Source organism: Setaria italica, chromosome VII, assembly GCF_000263155.2.
Source record: "Setaria italica strain Yugu1 chromosome VII, Setaria_italica_v2.0, whole genome shotgun sequence".
Lineage (NCBI taxonomy): Eukaryota > Viridiplantae > Streptophyta > Magnoliopsida > Poales > Poaceae > Setaria > Setaria italica.
The window spans coordinates 10,329,689-10,351,498 of NC_028456.1; positions in this window are offsets into that span (position 1 = coordinate 10,329,689).

A 21,810-nucleotide genomic window follows, 5' to 3' on the forward strand; every position below is an offset into this window, starting at 1 on the left:
CTGCATCATCTTGATCTCCGGCCGATTCTGTAAGTTCCGTTTATCGAGTAATATCTAAGCTTTAACTCCGGGCGTATCGCTGTTGTTTCGTTTAGATTTATTCACTAGTTATCGATATTTGCTAGATTCATAGGTTTTTACCTGTTTTTCTAGTTTTTTATCACCAGTTATCCAGCTAGGAATCGGTAGTATCGGCTTTCTTTATTTCCTATTGTTAGATTCATCTATTGCCGATTAAGATCTGTTCCTAGTGTTGTTATCATAAGCTTTGTACCGATCACTTTAGCGGTTTCCTATCTACAAGGCTACAGAGATCAGGCTGTCTTATAGCCGATTTCATTACCACAGTAAATCGGCCGAGCCGCCGATAAACTCTCTCGATCGGAAACTTAGCCGATCGTGATTTCTGGACCTGACACGTGTTCTTCCTCGCCAATCAATAGGTCAGATTGGCTGGCACGCCGCGCGAAACACACCAGGGCATTCACCCGAACAGGAGCTAAGCAGATTCTCCCGGGTCATGTGTCGGTCGCTGGGATTCGGTTGACCGATTTCTAGCGCCAACACCCGGTAAGATTGTCATCAGCATTGATTTGGCGTATTGTGTATCTATTTGTGATGTTTCTGAATAAAGTGGTGAATTGACCAGCACGACATATATATATACTTTTCCCCGGTGCTGATACCTCGAGGAGGCGATGCGAGATGACCCAAGATCCGCCCGACCGATGAGCCCGTTGCGCCGCCCACCGACCTTCAGCGGGAAACTGAGTCCATTGGGTTGGACATGGGCGTGACGGAAGAGGTTGGCTAAGCCCAAGGCTCTGAGCCAGTTGGGCGATGGACATGGCAGACTGTGCGCAAGTAGGCCATCTCCAAGGTGCCACAGCCAAGGGAGAAGAGGAGGAAGATGGCCAGGAAGAAGAAGGAGAAGGCCGCCCCGAGCACAGCTACCCCGCCCAGGTCAGCTAGTGATATGGACGAGGAGTCCGACACGCCAAGCTCGGCCGTGAAGAGAAAGAAGTCGGAGCTCCAGGAGACTACCGCGGCTAACGTGGTGCGCGTCAAAGAGGCATTGAAGGTGAAGATCCGCAGTGAGTCTAGCGAGGATGCATCGGCGCCAACGCCACCATTGCACCCCAAGTTCCGAATGAAGTTGAAGAGCACCCTGTAAATGTCATCTACTTATTCTGTCTATATTGTATTTATGGTTGCCAGTCGAGTTGTTTGAATTGCTTGTTGCGATGTACGATGCAGAACTACTGTGCTGTCTGATGACGTTGGTGCGCAGCTGACCAGCTGCTTGGCCTAGACCGAGGCGACCAGCGGTCGCGCCGTGGAAACGTCCCTGCCCCCGGAGGCTGGAGTTTATAAGGAGGGTCACACTGAGGAAGTCGTGCCGACTCCAGCACCGCAACATGATGAAGCCGACTCCGGAGTTGCGGATATTGCCCCGGTCGACCCTAAGGTTTAGAAGGCAGCTGATGAGGGGGCTAGGGCCAAGCCTCAACAAGAGGAGCTGCCCAAGGATGACCTTCCGCCGGAGAGGTCCGCTGAGGATGCTGACCTTGGTGTGATTCATGAAGATGAGTCTGAGCCCAAGGACTTCTTCGACACGGATGTGGCAGAGGACGCGGCGTGGGATAAGGAAGACCTTTATAAGCTGCGAAAAATGTCCCTGGACACCAGCGAGCTGTTGTTTGTAAGTGCATTTGCCGACTTGTGTTTCAATCCAAGTTACCTTGAAAGAATCTTAATGTTGAAGTGTAAACAGATTCTGGCCGCCCGCGCGCGTAAGAGGACAAAAGGGACTCGGCGGGCCGAGTATTATTGTTTGAAGGCAGAGCGCCTTGAAGCTGAGCTCAAGAAGGCTAGAGAAGACGCCACCGACCCGCTCCTACATAAGGATCTGGAGAAGGATATTCTGGTTTCAGACATGAAAAGTAGGGTGTACCATCCAGTTTACTCAGCTTTTGTACTCGTAATTGTGGTATTGATGGACACCTGTTTGGGTAAACAGATGCCGTGATGAGGGAGCAGAGGCTCCAGTGGTATCTCAAGGAATGCAAGGACTCCAATGCACACCTTCAACAGAAGCATGACACAGCAGTCAAGCGTGAGCATGCAGTATCGCAGAAGCTGGCTTATGAAGCCAACACGCATAAGGAAACTGAGCGCTGCTTAGAGGTTGTTGTAAGAAATCTTCAGAATGACCAATGTGTAATTGCAAGGCTGGAGTTAGAGCTGGGGGAGCTACGGAAGGCAACCAGCTATGTGATGGACATGGTCCACCTAGATGTTGACCCGACTGCGCCAACGCCACTACTTGAATGCCTCAAGGCCGTACCTGGTCAGCTGAAGGCTCTGCTTAAGGACACCGCGGTGGAGTGTGTGAAAAACATCTTCGCTTTGGTGGTGACACACTTCCCACGGTCAGCCCTGGATCGTGCTGCAATAGGAGTTGCGGCCGACTTCAATGCAAACTTGCTTCTGGATCTGGCTGATTAGTATCAAGATGTAGCAGAGAGCATTGTAAATAATTTGGACCTGTAAAATTAAACTTGGTGCATTAAACTGTTTTGAAAGACACGTGATGTATTTGACTTAATCATAAGTGAGAAAAAGAGTCTCCACCCTTCCCTTGGTGTATACGACAGGACAACATGTAGTTGAGGCCTGCAGCCGTTAAGCACCTATTCTTGCCTGCCAGTGTCTTGCTAAGACCGGATCTCGAGCTTGTAGGAGGGGTGAACGCAAGGTTGTCTAGGTTTTGCGAGCTGGAATGCCGACGACACGAGTTAGTCGTAATGCCTCGAGAAGGGTTGGAGGAAGGTGCGGGGACCTGGAGGTCGGTGCCTGGGGTAGCCCCCGAGCTTAAGAGCGAGCGGGCTGTTGAACAGATCAGATAGCCCCAGAGCATTAGGAATAGCTTGGGCAAAAGAAGATAGAAAGGCAGTAGGCACGCAAAAGAACCACAAAGGGTTTATTTGTTAAATATAAGGGGGAAACAGAATACGTAGCTTATAAATCTAGGGGTAGAAATGTTGTAGATGCTCTATGTTCCACGGATTGGGGACGCTGGAGCCGTCTACCCATTAGAGTCGATAGGTGCCTAGCTGGATGACCTCTTTAATGATGAAGGTGCCCTCCCAGGGGCCGGCCAACTTGTGCATGTCTTTGGTGGACTAAACCCAGCGAAGCACTAAATCTCCCACGTTGAAGGAGCGTTCCTTGACAATCCGATCATGGTAGCGTCATATCTGCTGCTCGTGGCGTGCATGCTGGATGAGGGCCGCCACATGATACTCTTCGAGGCTGTCGATGTCGACCCGCCGACTTTTTCTGCCTCACCTTCCTTGTAGTACTGGATACATAGGGCGCCAAAGGCCACGTCGGATGGCAGGATGACCTCTGAGCTGTATACCATAAAGAACAGGGTGTAGCCGGTAGCCCGGCTCTTCTGTGTTCGTAGGCCCCAGATGAAATGGGGTAGCTCACGTAGCCACATAGTGGCATACTTGGACGCGTCGTCGAAGATGCGTGACTTGAGGGACTGGAGGACCATCCCATTCGCACGTTTGACCTGACCGTTGCAGCACGGGTGCGCTATTGAGTAGTACATGTCGATGAGGTTGTTTTGGCAGAAGTCCCAAAACATGGAGCCTGTGAATTGCACACCAAGGTCGATATGATCCTGTTTGGCACTCCAAAGGGGTGCCAAATTTCCTCCACAAACTGAGCGGCTTTAGCTGACTCGATGCTGGTAACAGCCTTGACTTCAATCCACTTGGTGAATTTGTCAACTGCCATGAAGATGTGCGTGTAGTCGTCCGGAGTGGTCTTGAAGGGTCCGACCATGTCCAGCCCCCAGCATGCGAAAGGCCAGGATGGTGGGATGGTGTGCACAGCCTAAGCCGGAAGGTGTTATATATTGCTTGGAGAAGAATTGACGCCCTTTGCACCTTTGGACGAGCTCCTTCACGTCGGCTACTGTTGTTGGCTAGTAGAAACCAGAATGGAAGGCTTTACCAACCAAAGTACTCGAGGCGTTGTGGTTATCGCATGTTCACGAGTGGATTTCATGCAGGAGTTCAATGCCCTCGCTACGTAGAATGCACCTCATCAGGATCCCTGTAGATGTAGCTTTCCTGTAGAGCTCGTTGCCAATGATGACGAAGTTTGCACTACGTCGAGCTAAGTTTTCATGCTCTATCTTGTCCTCTGGTGCCATCTGGTTAGTGATCAAGGCTATGAACGGGGCGCGCTAGTCTTCTTCTGCTTCAATCATCATGACGTTGGTGGGTTTTGGGTCGGCCGGAGCCTGAGCGCCAGCGTCGTTGACCTGGTTTGAGTCTAGGATTTTGATGGAAGGTTTCCAGAGGTCTTGTACGAATATGCTGACTAAAACCTGCACACGCTTGGAGCCGAGCTTGGACAAGACATTGGCGGCAACGTTATGGTCCCTAGGAACATGGTGGAACTCGAGGCCGTCAAAGTGGGCCTCAAGTTTGCTGATTTCCTCACAGTAAGCGTCCATGGATTCTTTGGTGCAGTCCCAGATTTTATTGACTTGCTCAATGACAACCTTGGAGTCGCCATAAGCAAGGATGCGTTTGATTCCAAGAGAAATAGTGATGCGTAGGCCATGGATGAGAGCTTCGTACTCATAGCCATTATTAGTGGCCTTGTAGTGGACTTGGAGCACATACTTGAGCTGTTCGCCTTTGGGGGATATGAATAGGACCCCCGCGCCGACTCCTTCGAAGTTGAGGGCGCCATCAAAGTACATGGTCCAGTGTTCTAGCCTCTCCAGGGAAGGCGGCTTCTGGATCTCCATCCACTCGACCATGAAGTTGGCAAGAATCTGCGACTTGATCGCATGGCGCGTGTAGAAATCGAGGTCAAATTCGCCAAGCTCCACGGACCACTTGACAACTCGGCCGTTGATGCCCCTGTTATGGAGGATTTCGCCGATGAGGTATGATGACACCACCTGGATCTTGTGTGCCTGAAAGTACTGGCACGGCTTTCTTGATGAGACAAGAACTGCGTAGAGCAGTTTCTAAACCTTTGAGTAGTGGATCTTTGAGTCACTCAAGACCTCACTAATGTAGTACACCGATTGCTGCACCATAAGAGTATGGCCAGGCTCTTGGCACTCCACAACTACATGGTGCCTCACTAGCTAACCATTGGCGACTTGGTAGCTATGGACCGAAAGTGTGCGGGCCGGTTGTTGGCCTGTTCCTCGATCTGGGCATTGGCGACTTGGAGTCATGCCCGGATTCGCCGGACTTGGTCTGAGTCTGGGAGATTCTCTACGTCGGCGTACACGGCCCCAGGTTGGCCTGGGGGGTAGTGAAGACATTGTGGTTGGCCTGCTCGAGGTTGGCTAGTAGATTGCGGGCGTGTACAGGGTGCCTACGTCTATCCCGGGTGCCACCCTGGTCGGCGTTGTTGCGGTCGTTGCGCGGCGGTTGGCGCTAGTCACCTTCTGCCTCTGCGACAGCAGCAGGTTGCTGCTGGGCATTGGCTTCCTCTTGTTGGCGCCGTGCTGTGTGGTTCTAGTTCCTGTTGTTACAACTTCTTCTTGAGATTCCATTTCGCCATCTTGGGGTGGCTCATTAGCGGAGACCACAAAAGCTTCACGATCGGGCGTGAAAGAGTTGCTCTCATTGCCGCTTCCATATGGATTTGGCGTCAGGATGATACGAGGCTTCGGAAATTCACCAAAGTTCGGAAACTGGGCGGGTTCGGGCGGGTCTCCAGATTGGATCTGGAAAACCTGGTCGAGCTTGGCAGAGTACTCGGCGGCCGAGTTCCGCAGACCAAAGGGGATGCGGGATGGACCCTGCGCGGCTGCGCCGACCTCGTTGAACATAGCACCACCTGAGACAAATCTATACACTCAGCAATAGTGTTACTGATGCGATCTAGCCCCACGATCAGGTCGGAGGGCATGGGTGGGTGGGCGACGGCAAGTAGATCTGGAACCCTCTTGGAGAGAGAGAGATCGCCGACCTACTAGGCAAGTGGCATGACGATCCTTGGATGTAGAACTTGTCTTGCCAGAGCGGATTCAACGGAAGCCGAGCTGGTGGAGAATGCTGAGTCAACGAAAGAAGCGGTCGGATCAAAATCTACCAGCATGGTCCTGAAGCGAATCTTGATCGGGTTGGCGAGGAAGTCCTTCATGCTCTCTGGAAACACAATGCTGGTGTTGACACCGGATTTCGTCATCAGTAGAATCGGCGCCAAGGGGGAAAGAAGTCGAAGAAGTACGATTGGGAATCGGTCAAAAGGTGCTATAATGCGGAATCGGTCGGTAGCTTTTACTTCGCTTCAGGGTGAATGCGCCAGATTCCTAATCGGCAAACCTTTGCCGATAAGAAATCGGCCGATCAGGGAGATGGACTAGGATGGGCCTGTATGGGCTTGGAAAGATGGAAGGATAAGGTGGAGTTCAGCCCACGAAGCGTGGGGAAATTAGTTTAGCACGGATTGTGCTTGTAGATATTTGTTTTCTGTTTGAATTAGAGATAGAGTTCTAGTCGGTTAAGAAGATTATTTGTACGGGGCTATAAATAGCTACCTTGGTAAATCTGTAAACACAACAATCAATCAATACAACAAGTTACTTTTTTCTGCGTACTTACTTTCGAGCAGGCGACTTCGCCATCATTTTTTTCTCACGAGTTCGTGCAGGTTGGCAGGGCTGCATCAACTTGATCTCCGGCCGATTCTGTAAGTTCCGTTTATCGAGTAATATCTAAGCCTTAACTTCTGGCGCATCGCTGTTGTTTCATTTAGATTTATTCATCAGTTATCGATATCAACTAGATTCAGAGGTTTTTACCTGTTTTTCCTAGTTTTTATCACCAATTATCCCGCTAGGAATCGGTAGTATCGGCTTTCTTTATTTTCTATCATTAAATCTGTTGCCGATTAGATCTTTTCCTAGTGCTGTTTTCGTAAGCTTTGTACCGATTGCTTCAGTATTTTTCTATCTACAAGGCTACAGGGATCGTGCTGTCTTGTAGCCGATTTCATTACCATAGTAAATCGGCCGATCTGCCGATAAGCTTCTCTCGATCGGAAACTTAGCCGATCGTAGTTTCTGAATTTGACACGTGTTCTTCCTTGCCAATCAACAGGTCAGATTGGCTGGCACGCCGCGCGAACCGCACCAGGGCATTCACCCGAACAGGAGCTAAGCAGATTCTCCCGGGTCGTGTGTCGGTCGCTGGGATTCGGTTGACCGATTTCTAGCGCCAACACACTTTTGGCACGCCCAGTGGGACCAATACAACCGCTGTCATGTCGAAAGTTGCTGAAGTCTCCGAAGATAACGTCATCGAAGTGACGGAGGCAGATCTAAAGGACGACCAAAAAGAAGATCTGAATCAGTATTTGGAGCAAGTCCGTAAAACTTGCTTGAAATCCTTCAGTCGTTCCAGGAGCGGGGAAACTGTTAAAAAGTCTCCTTTCCCTACTCCCCGCCAGATCACAATTTCAGAAGATTCGGATAAAATGTCCGATATGATTCAACAATCTCTTCATCACGCCTTCATCAACCAATCCCCGGTACTTTCAAACATGGTGCACAATGCTGTTGTCAATTCCTTCGCCGGAGGTATACCACAAGGGTACAGGGGACCTACGTATTTTCAGCCGATTCCACCAAATCAGGCTTATCAGGCCTCTCAGCCGATCCAATCCTCTGTCGGAGGAACCGGTGCTTCTACGTCATCAACTCCTTTGGGATATGGCTCTATCCAACCGTCCTCTGCACCACTCCCTCCAGTCATCCCTCTACCCTGGAGGACGCCTTTAAACACGACCGGTTCGAATCAATCGGTCAGTCAAGGAAATCCTCCGTTCCAGACACCCTCCCAAACGGCCACTCGGCCGATCTTACCACCATACCAGCCTATCGCTCCGGAGGTCAACAAGGCGTCAGAGCTCATGCTATATGATGAAACAAGTGGTGCCTACAAGCAGCCGTCCTTTACTACACCACCGGCTTACACTCAGATACCACCTTTTCATCAACCTCCTTTTATTCAACCTCCGATTTATCAGCATGTGCCGATCCCGCCGCCAACTATTCCCCAGCAACAACCAGATTGGTCGGCGCAAATCGCGGAGGTAATGCAAGAACAATTCGGCCTGAAGCCGAAAGTACAAACTTATACCTACAGGACGCCATACCCATCTACGTATGACTTGTTGCCGTTTCCCCATCGGTACAAAGTTCCTGATTTTACCAAATTTTCGGGGATGGATGATACTTCTACCGTAGAACATGTGAATAGATTCATCATCCAATGCGGGGAGGCAGCTACGCAAGATGCCCTGCGGGTACGGTTGTTCTCGTCATCCTTGTCTGGATCGGCCTTCCAATGGTTCACCACTTTGCCACCAAACTCAATTATCACATGGGCCGATCTAGAAAGGCAGTTCCACAAGTACTTCTATGCTGGGGTCCACGAAATGAAGCTGTCTGATTTGACTAGCCTCCGGCAAAGAAGTGATGAGCCAATACCCTCGTACATACAGAGGTTTCGGGAAATCAGAAACAAATGCTACTCCCTGGCTCTAACCGATGCACAGTTGGCCGATATAGCTTTCCAAGGCCTGCTGCCACACATTAAAGAAAAATATGCTTCACAAGAGTTCGAGAGCCTGAGCCAGATCGTCCACCGATTGTCCGGGCAAGAGGTGCGTCCATTCGATCCAAGAAGGAATTTCCAGAAGAAAGTGGCATTCCTGGATGAAGTAGAGGATGAAGAAGACGCCGAAATCGGACTTGCAGAGTGGATTAAGGGAAAGAAGCCGATATCATGCCCGTTCGGCAAGAAGGAGCCAGAAGCGTTTGGTTTCGATACAACTAAAGCTGACAAAATCTTCGATCTTCTACTCCAGGAAGGGCAGATTAAACTCTCACCTTACCACACGATACCCTCTGCCGAACAGTTGAAGAAGATGAAGTATTGCAAGTGGCACAATGCCACGTCACATGATACCAACGAGTGCAAAATCTTCAGGCAACAAATACAGTCGGCCATTGAGCAGGGCAGACTCAAATTTGAAGTGCCGGCAAAACCGGCCAAACCAATGAAAATCGACCAGCACCCTTTTCCTACCAACATGGCTGACACGGGGAGGAATTCTCTCCAAACAAAAGTGCTGACGTCCGAGTCGGCAAAAAAGAGTGGCGCTGTCGATCCCAGGAATCAAGTTACGTCTGAAGACATCAAGGGAAAGCGACGAATGGAGGCCGATGATGGTGAGTCAGAAGGACCACGCATTACTTCCCAGTTCCTGCTCCAAAAATACCAACGCCAACATGAACGATCGAGGTCCCGAGAGGAAGCGATGCGTCGGCACGAGGAACACTGGAGATGCCCATTCTTCATCCATTGCTGGGAAAATAACCTCAGGCTACCATCGGCCGATACTTGCCCAGAGTGCAACGGTCCCTATCGAGGCAATCGGCCGTTCACCAGGTCTCGCTCCAGAGATGGAAGGCCAGAACCGATCAGCAGGAATCGGCGCAACCCAGATGATCAGCGCCCTTCCATGCATGATCGGCTGGGGGGCAGAAGTGACCGATATGATCGGTCAGAAGGTAGAAGCCATAATAGGCAGGGGGGCAGGACCGACCGACACGATCAATCAAATAGCAAAGCCAGCGTTCACAGCCGGCTCGAAGACATGGCCGATGCTCGGGTAACAGACGAGAACCCGTTAGGACGCGAACCGGAATGGGAACGCGCCGGGAAAGAAGGGAGGCCAATAAACCCCAGATGGTGCCCCGACGGTTTAACCAAATCACAAAAACGGAGAGTCCAACGCCTCCGCCAATGGGAACAACAAGAAGAAGAGAGCGCGATGGACAAGAAGGAAGGAAGGCCTCGGGTGTGGCGCCCCAAAAGAAACGACAAGGGCAACAATGAGTCGGCGGGCGATGAATCGGCAGCCGAAATCGGTATGGTTTTCATATTGCCGATGGAGTTCATGACCCCTGCCGATCAACAGGACGTGTCGGCGGTAGAGGAACAAACAGCACGGTTGGCTTTAGAACCAATGATGGCCACGTTCGAAAAGCCCGAAGATGACGAACGACAACATATGAAGGCATTGTTCCTTAAAGGGCATGTTGACGGTCGCCCCCTCACTAGATTGATGGTCGACGGGGGAGCCGCCGTCAATATCATGCCGTATGCCGTACTCCGAAAGCTGGGAAAGAGCGACGACGACCTAACCAGGACGGACATGATGCTCAAGGACTTCGAAGGCAAGGTGTCAAACGCTCGCGGTGCCCTCTGCGTCGACCTCACCATCGGCAGTAAGACCCTCCCTACCACGTTTTTCGTCATTAATGGCAAAGGGTCCTATAATATGCTTCTTGGCCGAGACTGGATACACGCAAACTGCTGCATCCCGTCAACTATGCATCAATGCCTTGTACAATGGGTCGGCGATAACATCGAGGTGGTCAAAGCCGACTCCGCGTACAGCATCGCAGCAGCCGACGCACAGCAATGGAGCTGCGAAACCGTCAGGTGCATATCAGGTAGGGTGTGGGAAACCGATTTCCTGAAGGTCACCGACTTTGGCCTACAGCCGATCCGAGCAGTCGGCTCCGAAGAAGCGCAATAGATGGATCAGTTCGCCCGAGAAGACGGGAAGCTAGGACACGGATTCACGTCGGCCGATTCATTAGAGATGGTAGATTTAGGAGACGGGACCAAACCAAGGCCGACTTTTATTAGCGCAAATTTAGATCCAGAGTATAAGTGTAAATTGACAAATTTATTAAGAGAATTTAAGGATTGTTTTGCTTGGGAGTATCACGAGATGCCCGGATTAGATCGATCTATTGTTGAACATCGGCTACCCATAAAGCCAGGGTATCGGCCGTACCAACAACCCGCACGGCGATGCAATCCTAAAATTTTACCAGACATAAAAGCTGAAATAACTCGGCTAATTGAAGCAAAATTTATTCGGCAATGTCGTTATGCCGAGTGGATTTCTAATATCGTGCCAGTGTACAAGAAAAACGGGAAGCTACGCGTTTGCGTCGATTTCAGGAATCTTAATCAGGCCACACCGATGGATGGCTACCCCATGCCTACGGCCGATGTATTAATCGATGCTGCCGCGGGACACAAAATTATTAGCTTCATGGATGGAAACGCCGGATACAATCAAATACTTATGGCCGAAGAGGACATACCCAAAACGGCTTTCAGATGTCCAGGCCATCTCGGTCTATTCGAGTGGGTGGTGATGACTTTCGGCTTGAAGAATGCTGGTGCTACATATCAGAGAGCCATGAACTACATTTTTCACAAACTCATTGGCCTCCTGGTGGAGATCTACATCGATGACGTCGTGGTCAAGTCCAAAAGCCACGAGGAACACCTAGCCGATTTGCGAAGGGTACTAGAGTGTACCAAAAAACATGGTCTTAAGATGAATCCCAACAAATGCGCTTTCGGCGTCTCCGCCGGACAGTTCTTAGGATTCATGGTGCACGAACGAGGCATAGAAGTCAATCAGAAGACCATAGCGGCCATCAACAAAGTCGTCGCTCCACAGAACAAAACTGAGCTACAGTCTCTAATCGGCAAGGTGAACTTCATCAGAAGATTTATATCTAATCTATCTGGACGGATTCAGGCGTTCACACCACTTCTGAAGTTGAAGCTAGACCAGGAATTTATATGGGGAAAAGAACAGCGCAGGGCGTTAGAAGACATCAAGCAATACTTGGTCTCACCCCCAGTCCTGGTTCCCCCTCAAACGGGTAAGCCGTTTAAACTATATTTATCAGCCGATGAAAAAGCTATTGGGTCGGCTCTAGTCCAAGAGTTTGAAGGCAAAGAACGGGTAATTTATTACGTTAGTAGAAGACTCCTGGATGCCGAAACAAGATATCCTCCAGTGGAGCGTTTGTGCTTGTGTCTTTACTTCTCGTGCACCAAACTCAGGCACTATCTACTGTCGGCGGAATGTATAGTCGTATGCAAAGATGATGTAGTAAAATACATGCTGTCACTGCCGATATTGAAAGGACGAATCGGTAAATGGATCTTAGCTTTATCGGAACTTGACCTACGGTACGAATCGGCAAAAGCCGTCAAGGGTCAAGTCATGGCCGATTTCGTCGCCCAGCACTGTGGGCCGGAGATCGCCTTTGTGGAACTAGCGCCTTGGCAGTTATTTTTTGACGGGTCATCATGCGGAGTCGGATCAGGAATCGGCATCGTTCTCATATCGCCTCGGGGGGCAAGATATGATTTTTCTCTGCCGATAGAAACCGCCGCCACAAACAATCAAGCGGAATACAGAGCTGTATTAAAAGGCTTACGATTATTAAGAGAAGTCAAGGCCGATTCTGTTGAAGTCTTCGGGGATTCGATGCTAATTGTGGATCAACTAACCGGAAGGGCTGAGTGCAAAGATGACATTTTACGAATTCATCACGAAGATTGCTTGCAGCTTTTAAAAGAATTCAGATCGGCAGTAATCGAGCACGTCCCAAGAGACCACAACGAGGAAGCAAACAAACTCGCTCAACACGCATCTGGGTATCGGCCGATTCCGGGTGCCATGGCCTTAGAACTTGCAGCTGACGATTGGCGTAAAGAAATTGCCGATTACCTGAAGGATCCGTCTAAAAAGGTAGAACGACGAGTGCGCTTTCACGCTACCAAGTACGTATTGCTCGAAGATGATCTGTTCTACCGAACGATCGATGGTGTTCTTCTTAAATGCCTTGGGACAGAAGAAGCCAAGACTCTAATGGGAGAAAATCCATGAAGGGGTATGCGGAGCTCACCAATCAGCATATAAGATGAAGTGGATGATCAGAAACAACGGGTACTATTGGCCTACGATCCTCGAAGACTGTTTCAAATATTATAAGGGTTGTCAGGAGTGTCAAAAGTTTGGAAATGTCCAACGTGCACCCGCGTCGGCCATGAATCCCATCATCAAACCATGGCCGTTCAGAGGGTGGGGAATAGACCTTATCGGCCAAATTTATCCACCATCGAGCAAGGGGCACAAGTTTATTCTGGTTGCTACTGATTATTTCACCAAATGGGTGGAGGCAATTCCACTAAGGACTGTGACTTCGGCTATCATGGCCGATTTCGTAAGGGAGCATATCGTCTACCGATTCGGTATCCCTCAAACTATAACAACCGATCAAGGAACAATGTTCACATCGGGGGAATTTGAGGACTTTACGACCGATATGGGTATCAAATTGTTAAATTCTTCTCCGTATTACGCTCAGGCCAATGGTCAAGCAGAATCTTCCAACAAAGGAATAATCAAGTTGATCAAAAGGAAGATTGAAGAATACCCAAAGAAGTGGCACCTATGTTTGACCGAAGCCCTGTGGGCATACAGAATGGCCTGTCATGGGGCTACCAAGTTATCTCCCTATCAGTTGGTATACGGTCACGATGCAGTACTTCCTTGGGAGTCGAGGGCAGGATCAAGGCGCATTTTACTTCAGGACCAATTGTCAGCCAATGACTACTCATCTCTGATGAAGGAAGAACTTGATGATTTGGCCGGCCAGCGACTAAGGGCTCTGATAAGTATCGAAGAGAATAAAAAGAGAGTGGCCAGGTGGTACGATAAAAAGGTCAAAGTCAAGCAGTTCTCCCCCGGAGACTTGGTATGGAAGTTGGTACTACCGATCGGGTCGAAAGATCCTAAATTCGGCAAATGGTCTCCTACCTGGGAAGGGCCGTATAAAATCGGCAGATACGCTCCAGGGAATGCCTATATCTTAGAAACAATAGAAGGAGAAGAATTCACTAGAGCTCTGAATGGGAGGTACTTAAAAAGATATTACCCAAGTATATGGGTCGATGCCTAAGGAATCAACACAATCATACATGACCGATACGATTCGGTTTTGAGACACACATAAAGTCGACCGGAACAGCCGATTACATGCATTCGGTACGGGCGACAGATTACATGGCCGACAAAACACTAAGTCGCCCTTAGAACAAAAATTACAAAAAACAAACTAATTATCCTTCTTCTGAGATGATTCCTCATTCCGCTCCAAAGCACGAAGGCGCGAGGCCTCTGCCGCCGCCAGGATGACGGGCCGAGGAAGCAGACGGACCCTATCGGTGGGAGGCCGCGGGCTGCCGTTCCTTTCCAAGAAGTCCAGGATCGTGCGGGCTGTCGAAGTGATGTCATCTCCGGGAACGTCACGATGACGACCCCTCATGACTGGCGATCGGCGACGGCTTTCGTTCACCACGGCATCCAAGACTACACGAGCCTCCGCAGTAATGTGGTCGTGGAGCTCCTCTTGATGGGCCAGAATCAGAGCCTTGTCCTCCGGGGTCAAAGGGTCTTCGGAATGGATGCACTCAATGGCACGCACGAGCTCCGGACCAAGGCGTTAAGGCTGAAACAAAGAAGGAATAAGGTGGCGCATTCTTTTCCTAAGATCTAAGGGGAGAAGGCGGAGCGTCACCTGATTGACGGAAGAGGACGACGACGAGGCCATGGCAAAGTAGTTGTGCCGATGAGAGGAGGAGGAAAGGCGAAATGGGAGCCAGATCGATGCTATCGGGAGGAGGCGCCGAGGTCGATATTTATGGGGAGAATACGTGGAAATCTGATGAGGCCACGTCCCATCGGTAATAAGGAAGGCAGTAAATAGAGGACGTCGTGAAGGGTCGGTCAAAGAAGGCAGTAAATGTTCGTACAAAAATAGTCAGTGTTTTACAGGTTACCCCAAAAGGGTATCGATAGCCGTGATGGCCCGACGCCGGATCTGATCGGCAGAGTCAAGAACCCGTTGGTCTTCTTCTGCCGATCCAGGGACCTCTGATGCGATGCGGTGGAGTCTCAGAGCCTCCTGAGCAAAACGCTGCCTCTCCCGTGTCAAATCGGCAATAGCCGAGGGTAACTCTTGAAGTTTGTTCTCTTCGGCGCTGATTGCCTTGGTCACTTGCTCCATCTCTTTGGCAAGGTCCGCCCTCCGTCGTTTGAGGCGATCTATTTCACTGATGATCGCCGGCCGTGAATCTTCCAGGACATGGATCCGCCGATTCGCTTCTTGAGCCTGATGCTTGAAAGCATTTTCATCTTCACGGGTCTTGGCCAGTTTCGCGCGATCGGCCATATGACGAAGGGCTCTAAAAACGGGAATCCTCATGGACTCAATAAAGGCCGCCGGTGCCAAGGCCTCTTCCGCTTCCTCTGGTACTCGTCCGCTGACGTCACTAAACAACTGCCGGATCGGCGAAGCATCTTCTACCAGTCGGCCGATATCCCCTTGAAGGAGGGATCGGATGTTGGTGAGTTTAGCCCGGACGTCGTCAGGAACGGAGCTTAAGGCGACTTGGCGGGATGAGGTTTCCTCATCATCAGAGAAAGCGACCGCGAAGGAGAAAAGGCTGTTGTTGGGGGAGTCTTGTTCCTGAGAGAATAAAGAAAAAGCGAGAATCGGCAGGGGAACAGAACAAATCGGCTGGTTGAAAGCTGGTTTAAGAATTTACCGTTTTAAAACGAATTTCTTCGTGCTGCGCTTGTAAAGCCGTTGTGTTTTGATCAGTGGCCTGTACCGTAGGTTCATCCGATGAAGAGGACTCCACAACAATCGGCACGGTGCTCGGACCAGCTCCCTGGGAAGAAATCGGTTGTCGAGAAACGCGTGGTGTGCCGATGGTCTGCGTTGAGGAATCGGTTAAATATGTTATGCAAATACCCGAAGGGAGTCCATAAGATAAGTACCGTACCTCAATGGATGAGGGCAAGGGCGCGTTGGTATCCGGTCGAGTTGTCGCCGACTGTGGCATTTCCATGGAAGAACTCTACGAGATACAAAGTTAGGAGGAGTTAATATCAAAATGACAATCGGAGACGGTAAAGCTTGAACTCACTTGTAAAGCTTCCAACAATAGTGAGGCGGCAGCCGCTCCGGCTTGCGTAATAGCTCGAGTATCGGCAATTTGTGTGGCCTGGGGCGATGCAGTTAAGGTTTCTGCCGATACGAGCACAGGAGGATCCGCCGATGCCGTACGAGCCCGGACTCGGCGACTGGTTTTCTTGACGACCTTCTTATGAACCTTCTTCGATCGGCCAGCAATCATGTCAACTGACGGAGCGTCGTAGCCGATAAGAGGATAAGTGGTGTACGGATAGCTCTCCATTAGCCGACCACTGCGGCTGTGCGTTGGAGGGGCTTGACTCTCGGCCTAAAGAGACAATGAAATCATTAGTGCTCAATCATGTTGAAAAGAATAAAAATCGGTAATCAGAAATACCTCGGCGTTGGGATCAATGTTGGCCGGGTCTAGGAGGTTGCAGTATGCCGATGCTGAGTTGCAGAATAAGAATTGCTTCCATTCGGCCCACCAAAGCTTGAACGGCTAGATGGCAAATGGACATAATAGCCATTCATTCAAATTAATCGTACTGGAGTCCGGAATTCGGTCTCGCAGCCGACAATAATCCAGGCCAGTTTTAAGCGCTTCTCTGAACTTGATTCGGCCAGCAAAATACACCCGTATCGGCAATTTACCCATGCCGAATTGTCGTGCAGCAGTAGATGGGTTGTAGAACTCATATGTAGGGGCATCTTTCCCCGAAAAGAAGTTGGCCGGTAAGAGTCCTGGTTTGATCAATTCTTCATAAAGGTTTTCATCAAATCGGCCAGAAGTCAAATCGAAGCAGGAGGGGAGTTCGAAGACTGGGATGTCTCGCTGGTATGGAAACCAGATAGTTGCGTCCTCATTAAATCCATTATAGAAGCATCGAAAGTACTCGGCTACCTTTGTAGCGGAATACGCACAACCTGGAAAAGCTGACGCTGCTTCACCATAAGACATGCATCGGCGACGCTCGGTAGGGTCTTCCGCCGATTCGATATTAGGAAACATCATGTGGTCCACTGGCTGCCGGGTGATCCTGTTCATGTAAAGGTTCAACCATAGATTGACGAACCACCAAGGCCCACCTGGGTTGCCGATTGGTTCTCCCTTGGAGAGTTTTGTGCCGATTTGATGGAGCATATGGTACACGGCACCCAGAAGATGTTTCCCGAGAGGGACGTGGTTTCCTTTGGACAGTGCTTCAGCTAAAGATTGGGTGTTGGTTGTTGGGCCGGCGGCTCTTCCACAGAAAAGGTGTTTTTCTAGCCACATCATCAGGAAAGCGGTGTGCTCCCTGTTATCAACAGTACCGGTCTTCTTGTTATTACTAATAAAGCCCTTCCAGCCGCCGATTCCTCTTGTGTCCAGCCGATGCGACGGTACGGTCAGAAGTTGGAAAGGCGTGTCAGGGGAGGATATGTCCAGGCCGGTCAAGAGGACCACATCGGCTAGAGTGGGGGTCATAGGACCATGTCCAAATAAGAACGCATTAAGTGCGTCAGACCAAAAATAGGAAGCTGCCATCACTAGCGGCTCATTTTTCTCCATTTGTGACAGGGAAAGGTTGATACATTGGCCGATTTTGAGCTCATCCCACGAGACGCTCCTTGACGCGGCCACCCGTTGGTACCATTCCCTCCAACATGGGGTTTCATTCGGCCAGGATCTAAAAGTGCTTGCCCATTGATCTAAGTTCATATCGGATCGTTTGAAAGGTATCCGATCAGTTTCCAAATCTATAAGAATCGCCGGATCTGGGTCTCCCATGGGACCAAGGCAAACAAGGCCAGGACTGCCCGTGAGGTGAATAGTAATTCTATCTCTAACCGCCTAAAAAGGAAAAGGGGCATAGGAATGTAAGGATTAGATCTAAAAAATTGCCGATAAGGGGAGGATTCGGTACTTACCTCCGGGATAAAGTTCTGAGTAATCGGCGTGGTCGCCGACGCTGGCGCAGATGATGGGGCTGTGATGGGGACTGCCATTGGGATTTCTGATGAAGCCCTTGCATCTGTTGAAGAAGTGACGGCCGTCGCTACCTCCACCGGGGGCATTGTCCCTGGAGCTTCGCGTGCGGGGGAATTGCCGGAAGGAGTCGCCATTGAAGGGAAAGGGGAAGAAGTGATAGGAGCTGGAACTGGAAGACTTCAATGGCAAGGGAGAAATGAAGAAAGAAGGATGTGCGCGCGTTGGAAAAAAGAGACGTGAGCTTGAAGATGAGCTGCGGTGAAATGTTATTTATAGGGTGCCTGAAGAAAGGGTAAAGATGGAATTTTCACCGCGCCGACGCATCGAGTTTTTCGGGGTAGTGGCTGTCGTGGGCGCCCGTTTCAAAAATTGCAATGATCAGCCGGGAGACCGCGAAACGGAAGGATATTTTCACTGCGGCCGTTTCGGAGGAGAGGTTATAAAGAATTTCAAAGTAAAAGATTATGTTTTACTCCGAAACTGGGGGGCATGTGTTGACGCCGGATTTCGTCATCAGTAGAATCGGCGCCAAGGGGGAAAGAAGTCGAAGAAGTACGATTGGGAATCGGTCAAAAGGTGCTATAATGCGGAATCGGTCGGTAGCTTTTACTTCGCTTCAGGGTGAATGCGCCAGATTCCTAATCGGCAAACCTTTGCCGATAAGAAATCGGCCGATCAGGGAGATGGACTAGGATGGGCCTGTATGGGCTTGGAAAGATGGAAGGATAAGGTGGAGTTCAGCCCACGAAGCGTGGGGAAATTAGTTTAGCACGGATTGTGCTTGTAGATATTTGTTTTCTGTTTGAATTAGAGATAGAGTTCTAGTCGGTTAAGAAGATTATTTGTACGGGGCTATAAATAGCTACCTTGGTAAATCTGTAAACACAACAATCAATCAATACAACAAGTTACTTTTTTCTGCGTACTTACTTTCGAGCAGGCGACTTCGCCATCATTTTTTTCTCACGAGTTCGTGCGGGTTGGCAGGGCTGCATCAACTTGATCTCCGGCCGATTCTGTAAGTTCCGTTTATCGAGTAATATCTAAGCCTTAACTTCTGGCGCATCGCTGTTGTTTCGTTTAGATTTATTCATCAGTTATCGATATCAACTAGATTCAGAGGTTTTTACCTGTTTTTCCTAGTTTTTATCACCAATTATCCCGCTAGGAATCGGTAGTATCGGCTTTCTTTATTTTCTATCATTAAATCTATTGCCGATTAGATCTTTTCCTAGTGCTGTTTTCGTAAGCTTTGTACCGATTGCTTTAGTATTTTTCTATCTACAAGGCTACAGGGATCGTGCTGTCTTGTAGCCGATTTCATTACCATAGTAAATCGGCCGATCTGCCGATAAGCTTCTCTCGATCGGAAACTTAGCCGATCGTAGTTTCTGAATTTGACACGTGTTCTTCCTTGCCAATCAACAGGTCAGATTGGCTGGCACGCCGCGCGAACCGCACCAGGGCATTCACCCGAACAGGAGCTAAGCAGATTCTCCCGGGTCGTGTGTCGGTCGCTGGGATTCGGTTGACCGATTTCTAGCGCCAACAGCTGGGATGGGATGCCATCAAGGTTGCTAAGAGGATCTCGCAACCACTCCTACCTGGGGTGCCAACTGTCGGATTTATAAGCCCGACAGTCCACTGGGGGTTACCCAAGTGGTTGATTTGTAGGTGAGGGCGATTGCGAAACCAAGAACTCGAAGGTGATCACGAGAACACGAAGGGGACGCAAGGGTTTTAGGCAGGTTTGGGCCTCCGGAGAGTAATACCCTACGTCCTATATGCTGGTGGATTGTATTGCTCAATGTTCAGATATTGGATACCCTCAGGAGGCTTCCTTGGCTGCCTTATATAGGCTGACGACCTAGGGTTATAAGTCAATTTGAATCTAATCTACTCGGTAGTTATACGGAAGGTAATTTGAGTCGAACTACGATACGTGTTCCATGATATCCAAGCAGATTTGAACTATCTTATTGCCTTGACGTGTACTCCAAGTATCTTTGTATCCTTAGCCTGCACGCCCTGATCGGGCGGGCCCACTTGTCAAGTCCGGCTAGTATCCTGGTCGGTAGGGACCCATGGGATACCCATATCCCTCAATTGGTATAAAGTGAGAGCTAGTAATCCACTTGTTTCATGCATTGATAAACCTTAGGGGAATACTCTAAGAGAAAAGCTACAATTGATCCGTACAATAACTGCCATCAACAGTTACCATATAACAGTTTACATGTGTATCCCTATCAAATAATCAATAAACTTCCTACATGTTCATGTTTTTGGTTTCTTGGTGTTGCAACACTTGTAATATTTTTGACTTCTATTTAGATTCAAGAAGAATAACATGAAATCAAGAGAGCAAAAACAGCTCACACGCGTTAAAAGTCTATAAAACTTGAAAATTCTTTTACATTTAAAAAATCCCTAAGAGTTCTACTAGCCACAAGAAAACCATGAATGGCCCTTAGGAGCACTCATGACATATTATCGTGTAATTAGACATCCACTAAGGTAGCCTACTAAAATTTCTTGAAGATAGAACCGAGGGCAAGTATAAAAGCAAAGGGCTCGAGCCTTGCTACTGCTTACGAGACCATGGAGCCCCAAGCCCATTTCAACTGCTAGGCACCATGGTTGAAGAATTAGGTAGGGGAGGGAGGGTTGGTGAGCTCGACCTTATCTCTCCGGTGCTGGGCCACCTCAGTTGGAAAAGGAACTGCAGCAAGCTGGCCAAGCCCATCAAACATACAAGCCTAGTCATCCAATTTTGGCCCAAAATGTTGAAGCCCAATAGCCCAAAAAGTATCTCCCTGATTCCCCCAATTACCTATAAGTATGCAAAGCAAACCCTAATTGTTGCTCGTCCGCTTACAGTTCACGCTGCCATGGCTCTACGGAGGGTCGTAGAGGCGACTTTCAAGCACAAGTGTCGTCGAGCTGTGAGACCACTTGCGGCGATCCAAAGAGGGAAATGCGGCGGTGCATGGCGCGGGCAGAACTAGATGCGCGGAGTGGTGGCCCATCGACAAGTGACCGGCACACAGGAATGGGCCCCGAAGGTGCAAACATGTGGGCAATGGACATCTGGACGTCGACAAGTCATGCGTGGATCTGCGTGGGCGTGGCTTGTCCACTTATGGCTTGCCTGTAGTAGCTACAGCTTGTGGTCACAGTCTGCACCGGGTGACAATAAAGAGGCAAGTGAAGTCCAAATCTTCAATGTTTGCCACCTATTGTTCAATGCTTATCAATAATTAAAGTATCAAATCTTTAATGTTTGTCAATAGTTTCTAGAATTGCAAGATGTCAAAGCATTGCCAGCAAGAAGTAGCATTACTTCTACTCTAGAGATTAAGGCAATTCAGAAAAGGGATACGCTTTAACGAGCCCAACTAGACCTGAGCAATTTTCAGGCTAGGCCAGGCTCAGACCAGGCTGAAAAAAGCCTAATTCATTTCAGCCCAAAAATTCATACCCATGACCGTCCAATGGCCATTGTCGGGCTAGGGCCCGAGTTTCGCGTTCTTTTTTAGTTGAAAAATAAATTAAATAAATTATTTGGGCAGGCTTGAGCCGGCTTGAATTTTTTTTGGCTTGGTTTTCACTGACCATACCCAGTCCCATAGCAAGCATGGGCGGGCTAAATCCCAACGGCCTCAAGCCCGCGGGCCGGACAAAAAATGCTCAGGTTTAGGCCCAACTCAACCTATTGTTTTTACATTTCCATGCAAATGGAAAGCTTTGTTTTTTTGTGTCATCATGAATTTGATGATAGAATTACTGAGCATTATAGACAATTTGCCATGCTCCGCAAAGGAAAGATCAAGATATTGTTGAACCAAAGAATTTGATTATGGATGTGAGAGATTGCTTCCAGAATATGAGAGATAATGGATGCGAGCCA